Genomic DNA, 10,943 nt, shown 5'->3' on the forward strand with positions numbered 1-10,943 from the left:
AACATTAACAATTTTCTAAATTATATTAGCTAACACTGATAGTTATTCAGTCAGCAAGCAGAAAAAAATGGCATTCTTAAACTCTATTATGCAACCTTACCAAATTTTCTCATTTCATTTAATTTCTTTTAATGTCAGTATTTTCATCCATCTTTTAGAATAAAATTGCTAAGAATAACAATGAGGTTGCATGAAAGGATAATTGAGAAATATTAACAAATTGTAGAATATTCTAATCATACATAATAATCTTCAGAAATGTTTCATTTTTGCTTTTATTATGGTTTCCCCTTTAATGAAGATAAGGATAATGAAGAAAAATTTGACCATAGCTAGAAGAAAAGATTTCTTTAAGAAGAAATTATGTCTGTGAATGTTCAGAAACTTGCTGACTGTCACTCTTGGAAAATGTCATATTTTAGGCATAGTAGCAAAAAGCAGAACAATAGTTGTGTTCAAAAGCTATTTTCTATTAGTGTTTTATTTCAGTCTTTTTTAAGATTGTTTGTTTAGCATAAACTTTAATGATGTTATTGCTTTTGGGTATATTATTTCATCATTTAATTTAACCCTTCATTAAGACATTCAGAATATTTTTCCCTCTATTGAACTCAGTGTATGAGTGGATGAATATAAAGACTTTACATTGATGGATATAAAGGCATATATTTTGACTTACTTGTCTGCCTTCAGAGTGATAAGGATAGAGGAAAAGAAATTTGACCTGTTAAGTACAGAGGGTGGCAAAAAAAAATGTATACACATTTTAAGAAAGGAAAAAAAACAACTGTATTAAAATTACACTGATGGTAACCACTTTGAGCACCTCTTGTAATTGCAGAGGCCAAACGTGACTTGTACTCATCTTTTGTTATTGGTATATATTGAGTATTACAATTTTAATACAGTTTTTGCCTTTCTTAAAATATGTATACATTTTTTTGGCACCCTCTGTATTTTTTTCTAATTGTCTACTGTTTAATTAAGTAGCTTAGGCAAAGCTAACTAGGACAAATAACTTGTGACAAAGTCAAGAATGCCAGCATGGATTGGGACCAATGAAAAAACAAGACATGATCATATAATCACTTGGAAGGTAGAGGTGATGTGCTTATAGAAAACAGGAAAGACAAACAATTGGTGTAACGTTTCAGTTTTTAAAGTAACTGTAAGAGATTATTTACCAATGAACTAAGTCCCATTAGGTAAGTTCACTAGAACATAGGATGGTGTTTGAGAGCTAATGAAAATTATTAGAGTGTTAAACTATAATTTTGGAACAGTTAAAAATCTTACTCTCAGACAGAGGTAAAATAAACAAGTCAAGGATTTTATTCAACTCATTAACTACTGAGGACACAAGTAAAATGTTCAACTAGTCTAAAGACCCTTTGAGATACTAGTAATATAATAAATAAATAAATAAATAAATAAATAAATAAATAAATAAATAAATATTGGGAAAGATCAGCTGGCTAGATACAAAACTAATTTAATGTCACATACATTGAGACAATCTATTCCATTGGATAGATATTATTTGAATCTACTGGATACAAATCGACAAATTAACCCTTGTACCTACAGAAGTCTAAAGTACCCATATTGAGAGAAATTCAAAATCATCACCATACTGAAAGAATAACCACTAACATATTTTGCCTATTTCCAAGTTTTGAATAATTTTTCTGGGGAGTGACATTTCATTGTTTCACTTCCCCTAATTGCAAGCATTACATCACCAGTATTTGAATAGTAAAGATCACAGCCATGTCTAAAATCATGTTAAGAGAATCCAAGTTAGTAAGAGAAGGGATCTGGGATGGGTCTGTGCTTTAACTCTTCTTTTTTATCTTTATTCTGTATCTGCAGTTCAGAGTCTGGATTGCATAAGAGGATATGGAGGATAAATGTGAATAAATGGGTGGCTGCCTTCAGCTAACAGTATCCTACCTGGCAGTTCCTCAATCATCTGTGAAAGCATGACTTCTTCCTTTTGCCCCACCCCCTGTATTGTCATTTCTAGCAGGTATTTTCTCTCCCTTTTGGGGGTGTATTACCCTAAAAGGGGAAATTAGCTTTTTAAGAGCATCCCTGAGGATGACAAACCATGAATAATTTCCCAAATCTCCATGCATATGTTCTATTTGTCATTGGCTATTAAACCTGTCCCATCCCAACAAAGCCATTTCCCGGATTCTGCCACTGGCATCTTCCAGGCAGGAGAAGCACGAATGAAGTCTTCTCAATCAAAGAGGGGGTGTGGGGAGGGGACAGGTATGATCAATGGAGCTCTGATTTCCCAAAAATATCCTGCAATTTAAGAACCTCCATCTACCCCTCACTTCCTTCTGGCATTCTGGGCTCTGCACAGCAGGTTAATGGTGAGTGTAGGGCCATGGGACTGTTTCCATATGGAACCCATTTTCTGAATGGAATACTAGAAGCCTTGGAGCTCAACGGTCCCTGGAGAATCTTTGCTAATCTCTTGGAAAGAGGAAGGAGAAGCAGCCTGTACGAGGTGAAATTATACAATAGATAAAATACGACTTACTTATTTTTCTATTTATTTTTTCTTGTAATGTTCTCAAACTTCTTTATACCCCTTGACAATGTCGCTCAGGTGACCAATATCTTCAGTATACACTCTAGGTACTCAGAGATCTGCTTTTCCCATTTTCTATCTATGCCTCAATCCCAAATTACTTTTCTGTGTCAAAGTTGTTCCCACCCCCCAACCAACACAGATATCAAAGAGGCATATCAAAGGCTCCTAGGGAAGTTACTATAGGTGGATTTTAAGTACTCAACCATATAATTAAGGTAATTTAATCATTTTATTTAGAAACTATTTATTGAAACTATTTATCTGCTACATAGCAGATGTTACAGGTGCTGAGAAGAGTGGACCAAAACAACAACAAAAACCCTGACTTTCATGGAATTTATATTTCTGTAGGGGAGATAAATAGTAAATAAGATAAATAGATAAATATAGGGTGTGATGGTGATACATGTTGAGAAGAGAAAAAATAAATCAGAGAAAGTGGATAGGAAATGGTTAAGAAGCAGCATTAATAGACAGCAAGGTTCAAATTTCAGGTACAATGGTCAGGGCAGCTGACATTTAATTAAAGGCCTGAAGAAAATGAGGGATTGTTCTATGCAGTGTCCTGGGGAAAAGAATTCTAGGCAAAGGGAGAGCAAGGAGACTTGTCCCGAGTCAGAAGCATATCTAGAGCAGGATAAGGTGAAGGGAGTGAGGTGGGGTGGGGTACAATGTCTTGGAGGGCTTTGTAGGTCATTGAAAAGACCATAATTTTACAGTGAGTGATGGGAGACAGGGTTTTGAGCGAAGGAGTGATGCAATGGTTTTTAATTTTAACTGAGTCTTTCTGACTGGTGTAATGACATGAAATTCACCTCAAGGAAGCAATGGCAGAAGCACAGGTACCAGTTAGAAGACTGCTGGATAATCAAGGGTAGAGATGACAATGAATTGGGCTAAGTACAATAGTGGAGGTTGTGCAAGTGGTTAAACTCCCTCTCTCTACGTATGTATACTTTGACAGAAGATCCTACTAATTTGCTGTTGGATTACAGGTACATCGAGAGAGAAGGGTGATTCCAGGGCTCTTGACCTGAGTAACTAAGAGAATGGTATTGCTATTTACTGAGATGAGGGAGACTGAGAAGGGTTGAGGGAAATATAATTCATACTAAAATATGAATGTCTGATATCTCTTACCACTCAGGCTCTTTGAAAGGTACACGGATCATTCATTGGGATAACTCTAGAAATCTCGGGATGAATTTGGGGACAGGAAATACTATGAGCATTTGTTCCCTCTGGGATATTTTCATATTGTCTCCCAATGTCACCAGACCTCTCTCTCTTCTCCCTATTCTCTCATCCAGGCTAAATCCTGTGCTGATTTCTTTTTTTTCTTCCTCATGTATCCCTATAGCACATACCGACCCCCCGACCCTATCCCAGTTCTTCTGTGGTTCTTTTAAAATTTGTTTATTGCTATAGTTGTTGTTGATATTGTGTTGTTGTTTCTCCCCAAGGAATGGCCTGAGTATTTGGGTCAACTTTAACCCCCAGCTTTCTATTTCCTTGGCTTCTGAGTTATTTGAAAGTGAATGGTCCTCCTCAGAATATACCCTAGGAAAATTATCCTTTACCTCCAATCTTTTGTCCCAATGGAGTCTCTCCTTTTGTCCAAGAAGGTCAATTGCCTTCTCAAGAAGCATAACTATCTGCCTGAAATATAAAATAAGTAAATAAAGGGGAAAATGCCTGAAATTATAAACATTAAGGGGTTGCAGGAGTAAAATGTTTTAGTTGTCTTCCAGTATATAAGCTCCTTATCTCTCAAGGACTTGCCTTTTTATTCATTCATTATTTCATTCATTCATTCTTTCAATACAAGCAATGTGAAAAGTCATATATTAATCCTTGTGCAGAAATACAAAGGCCTTACTAGCTGGGAGGGATGATAAGACACCAAATAATAATAATTACAATCATAATATAAATTATAATCATTAAGATTATGAGGCTCTCATTTTATGTCAGATGGCTTGCTAAGTATGATACTGGAGTAAATCTTGCCACAGCCTTGTGGGATAGGTATTATTATTCCTGTTTATAGATAAGGAAATAAAGACAAAGACTGACTAACTTGCTGGAGAGCATATATCACATAGGTGTGGAGCCTGTGCAGAGCTGCAGAAAGACAGAAAGTGTCAGCTCAGAGGCCAAAATAGTGTAGGGGTCAGCTGGGAAAATCAGGCACAAGTCTATGAAAGAAGTTCCTGGAATCCTTTGATTTGGTTTCTGTTATCAGTGTGTCATACATTATCTGTCCAAGGAGAGCTATCCAACTTCCTTAGCTTTGGGAAATATATTTATGATGAAGGGATATTCTTTGGATAAATTCAAGTTAGTGCCAAGTTTTTATTTGATTGAGGGTTTTCATTTTTATTCTGAGTTGCCTCTAGTTTTTAAAGTTATCCATGCGTATAAGACCAAATACAGAATGTTGGCCTTTTTCCTCAGGGTTCATTATTTATCTCATTTACAGTTTTCAAATACTAAATAAATCAGAAGATAAATGACAAGACCACTTGAGAGACTTATTTACAACTTAGTGATAAGTTCACAAGTCAACCTAGTTTTATAATTTGATATATTTAAGGTAACTTTATTCAGAAGTTCAATCAAATCACCCTTAGGATGGCAAGCCCTGATTGTGTCTTTCATGCATGAGTCGTTTCTTAGATAACTAGTGCAAGCTCTTCTTCATTCGATATAGGAATTATTATCTTCCAGACAGAAAGATCAAGGCTAAAAATTATTAAAGTTTGGTGTCAAATCATCCACCAGGCATTGAGCCAAGAAGAGACCCTTCCAATCCACTGTCCAAGCTAATCTTCCTCTCTTAGATCACACTGTCCCACCATCGTCATTCTGTCCTGAGCACTGTTGAGACCCAAGAGCTATCAACTGGGCCCATGGCCTTTGACTTGCTGTTAGCAGTTGTCTCCATTCTTGGTCTATGACAATAGAAACTCTTGGCAGAGCAAAAAGACAGATCTGGCAGAGACCTTGCTGCCTTTTCACTGGCAGGTCCAAATCTTCTAAGTCAGATGGGAGAGGGAAGGTGTTTGGATACTCAGCTGACAATCACCTTGATGGCGGCCAGAGTAGATTGAGCAATCAACTTAGGGAAAAGGTTTTCTAGGTGTTTTAGAGTTTTAACTGTCCCTCCCCCCACTCTTCACCATCTCTCTCTCTCTCACATTTGTGATGATTTTTAAGTAGCAAAAACATGACCCAGTTTGAGTTATGTAAAATGAAAATTTCAAATTCAAAAACCATTATACCTATTCATGCATTGTAGCTGGGGTTTCAGACACAGGTCTTCCTACAGCAGGGATCTGAGATCTGAAATAGATAATTTAATGGGTCCCTGAGGTTCCTGGGTGGGCACAATAGCCCATAATGACTCTATAGAGTAGACGAGTGAGCCAGAACACAGAGCGTTTATGTGATAGGCCTTAACTGTTATGAAGAGAACATAATAGCCTATTGTAGCAAAAACCTCACTTTTCACTTTTCAGGAAGTACCTAAATACCAATTTACACAGTAGGGGTTATTAACTAACAGTGACAGCTGTCCCCTGTTGAGGAGTTACTTATTTATTTATTTTTACTAGTAACCAATAAGAGAAGAATTTGGCAGCTTCAATGTATTTAATTTCTAAGTATATTGACTACATAGTATTCAAATATAATTACCATATTTATGAGTCTCATTCTGCTTTCAGAATATAAAAGTGGCATATTTAATGTGAATAATAAAGTGAAAACGTCTTCTTAGTATATTTCTTATTGCCGTCAGCTTTAGAAATTCACAAGTGTGTTGAAATATATTTTAACTTAATTTTCATCATTAATGCATAATAATGATTCTTTCTTTCAATCATTCTATGTTCTGAGGTTAGCATTAAAATCCAGTATGAAATGACTCATGCTGTATTAAGCTAAATAAATATTTAAGATCATTTTGAATATGCAGGAATGACAAAATTTAGCCACAGTATGGAACTGAAATATTTAATGGAGGTATTTTGCTTGGAGGTTGTACACAGATCACTACCATACCTACATGCTAGCATTTTTTAAAAATCTTTTAATGGCTGAATAAAATCCATTTATTATTGCACAGACTACAGATACTTCTTTTTAATGGAAAATGTAGCAGTAAATATTCAGAGCATGTTCTAAAATTGTATAATTTTATGGCTTAATTTAAATTTGATGAGTATGGGATGGTCCCTCCACCTCTAAGCAAACTGGCATCATATTTTGTAACCTAAAAGTACCCCCCCCAAAAAAAAAGTACACACTGGCTATCAATAAATGGTGATAGTTTTCTAAATTAAAATACATAACGCCCACAGAATCTATGTGGATGTGCTATTTTACAAGATGGGCAAGAAGGAAACAGAGATCTCAGTTCTCATGTTTTTACTAGACCCGTATTATCATTTCACCATGCATAGCATCAGCGAAGGACCATGTCACAACTAGGTCTTTAAAAATAATCTATAAACCTATAAGCCTCAAGTTAGTTCAAAATAAAGTTGTTTAAAAATCCATAAATCTGCTTCACCTTCCTTTGATTACCACCCACTAGCCCAAGAAGTTCACTTTGAGGGTAAAGTAGGACACAGATATTTCAGAAACCAACTAAAATGGAAACACTTTAAGGGTAGTTTTAATCCAATGTTTCTCTAAGATTGGGCTGAACACAACTTGCATGAGGGTCCATAGGGATGTGGTTTAAAATGTAATGTTTTTCTTAATTAAAGTTTATTGGGGTGACAATAGTTAGTAAAGTTACACAGGTTTCAGGTGTACAATTCTGTATTACATCATCTATATATCACATTGTGTGTTCACCACCCAGAGTCAGTTCTTCCATCACCAAATATTTGACCCCATTTACTCTCATCTACCACCCCCCTCCCTGTTTACCCTCTGGTAACCACTAAACTATTGTCTGCGCCTATGAGATTTTCTTTCTTTCTTTCTTTGTCTTGTTCCTTTGTTGTTTTCAGTTTTATATCCCACATATCAGTGACATGTAGTTTATGAAGCCCTGCTCGAGACCTACTGCATTAGAATTTCAGGGTTTGGGACTTGAGAAGCTGCATTTTAAAATGAGTACTTGGGAGACTCTGGTGCTCACTAAGTTTGGGAACAAACCGGGTTGGAGGGATGAGTAAATGGTTCATGATATACAATACATTTCAAGCACAGTGTTTGTTGTTAATTTTTAGCCATCCTTCTATTGGTTCTTTGTACTGTAATATGTTGACTTATACGTATATTAAGGTTTTAACTATGAAATTGGGGAGTTTTAAATAGCCATGACCATTTATCATTCCTACATGATATGAAGGCAGTATCTTGGCTTTTTCCTTGATCTCAATGAAAAGTCCTTACCAGACAGTAGTTATTTACCTTTCTTTATTTAATAAATCCTAGGGCCAATAACATCTACTTTTCAGTCTGGCGAACTACAGTAGACTTTTTTCTGATCTTACTCTACCCATCTCCCTCCCCCATCCAATCAGTAGAAATCTATTTGAACATGCATATGAATAATAGGGGTCATCTTCCCACCAATATTTTGCTCTTGTATCTCAATCAAGGAGTACAAAGTAAATAGATACAGTTTATCATGTTGTGGATTCCTAGAGAGTAAATATAGCATGCAGAATCTGTTATATTTTAAATATTGGCTATCACAGTAATACATAGTGATTCCACTTTTATGGAAATTACAAATTATTCTTTAAGAATTCTAAAAATGTTGACCTGTGTGCAATCCTAAGTATAATGTCATCTCTCTTCTTGGTCCACATTACTGCCTCGTGTTACCAAACTTTTTTTTTTTTCAATGGTCTATGGAATGCATTTTTGCAAATAAAAAACAAAAACACTTATGTACTCATGATGTATTTTTTCCCAGCATCTTGCCTCTCTGTGATGCAGGCTAATGTGTACACAATAGAAGCTCTCTTTATTGAGAGGTCAGACCTCAATAAACCCTCTTAAAGAGGGACCTCTTTTCTAGTTGGCAATTCGATAATGGTGAGTGGTTTGGCATACCACGGTCTTTCTTTTCTAAAAATACTAATAGTTGTCTTTTCATTTAGGTTACAATAATGCAAAAACTCACTCCTTGGAAACTTACTGAGCATTAAAATAAGCATAGTGTTCAGAACATGAGAGAAAGAGTTCATCACATCGTAGACTAATCAGACCAAATCTGTAGGTTTATATTTGGGGTCATGGAGAGATAGTGAAAAATGGGAGCATAATCAAATGAACATGAATTGAAATCATTATACTATAGGACATTTTGAAAAAGAAAAAGAATAACTGTGCATTTGAAGTTAGAAGATTTAACTAAAGAGAAAAAGCAAGGTAACTGACTCTAGATACATGGGCTGCCCTTAGAAGACTGAATTTGGTCAAATTATCAAGGCAGATTTAAACTGCTTTGCAATGTAACAAGTTTTCAGACGGAAGCTATATGACCATCTCGGAGAGATTATGTGCAGACTTTTCTTGCTTTAAATCATAAGGTGTGACTAGATGACCCCCTCAGATTAGTCCAGCAATTATGGGCTGAATACCTACAGTGTGTCAATCACCCTGCCAAGGGCTACAAAGAACACAGAAGAATAAAGACACCATCTGTTTTCTCAACTGTGATAGATGTAGGAGGGAAAGCTAAAAAATCCCATGGGGTTTCAAAATTGGGCAGTATTTCATCTCTAAGAATCTTTGAGTTGTGAGTGCCTTTGAGATTTATCATACAGCTATTAATGTGACATTGACTAAGATAAAACAAGGATTCAAAATTTGTCAACTCTAAATAACCTGAAACCCAATCATCTTAGCTGAGAAGTCCCTTATGATTCTAACAGGTATACCCTGAGCACAGAGACTGGTACAGGTGACGATGGGAGACTGCAGGGTTCTTCTAAAGAACAATGCACAGGATGATATCAGCCTGACACAGGTCTCTTTTGGGGATACACATAGAGAGTTCACTGACAAATAAACACCGAAAATGCAAATATGAGTGTACTATGACTTATTTAAATTCTCATTGATCTGTATTTTAACAGCAAACCATGTCAATTAACTTAGTTATCTGATATGCATAGTATAAGTTCCAGATTTCTAGAAAGGATGGTATTTAAATGGTTTGCTTTTTTCGTTTTGTTTTGTTCTCTTTTCATTTTTTTTAACTCCATGCCTGTCATTTCTGTACAAGGTGTCATGAAATGTTTTTCAACACTGTCGTGTGGCTTTTAGTAGGTGAACAGACAGCACTAGCCCATGGCACCCCAGAAAAGAAGACCTACCTCAGCCCCACTCTCTTCTGTCCTGAAATCTCTTGGGGGTACCTCATACTGGTTGAACCCAAAGGAGTTCTTGGTGGCTTCCAATGGGTTAGCCTACCAGGCACAGAACGGAGTGTATAAAGAGACAAAGTACTTCTAGAGAGACAAATGGAATAGCTCAGGCACACGTGCCTACTATGTATGTAGGAGGCTCTCTTCTACGTACTTGGGGTAAAATGATAAAGGGAACCGTTTCTGCCCTTGAGGAACTCAGAGAAGTAAATAGTTAACTTCAGAATGGTGTGATGGGCATTATGTTAGTAGCAAGCATGGGGAACTCTGGGAACAAAGTAGAGGGACCTGACTGACCTCCAGTGCTTCTTTCTCTTCTGGACTCTGTGTTTACATACAACCATACGTGTCACAAAGCTAGGACAGAATAAAAATGAAATCCATGCATTAGCACAGAGTTTCTAGGTCCCATCTATGCTTTCATAAAGCTCCAAATCCAGGGAGATTTTTTTTCTGAATCTAGCTGATTATTGATACAAAAGAAAAATATAAGTTAAACTTTTTAAAAGTTGCTATTTCATCTCTCATGCCTAAAGCAACTTAAAACCAAAACAAAAAACAAAAAAACCCAGCCAAAATGAGAGAAGAAAGAAAAATACTTTGTTATTCCATGAGTCAAGTATAAGTTGACATATTGACCAGAAAGAAAGTTGTACTCTCTTTTAGGTTAGGAGCTGACAAGACAGATATTTCATACCACAGGATTTTGTTTTTGTTTTTATCTCTAGATCTTAAACCCCCTGACCCCAGAAGCACAAGTGCTCTGGATGCTGTGAGGCTATAAAACAATCAGTTAGCCTTTGGGCCTTGACTGCTTTATCTGTAAAATGGAAGTAATAAGACTTTCCATCTCCTTCAGAAGACCTCAATTTTGATAACTAATAAGAAACTAATCATAAAATGTTTTGAGATCCCTGGAGGTTAGCCACTCGCTG

This window comes from Rhinolophus sinicus, chromosome 8 (assembly GCF_057876585.1).
Source record: "Rhinolophus sinicus isolate RSI-liver-muscle chromosome 8, RSI-T2T, whole genome shotgun sequence".
Classification (NCBI taxonomy): Eukaryota; Metazoa; Chordata; class Mammalia; order Chiroptera; family Rhinolophidae; genus Rhinolophus; species Rhinolophus sinicus.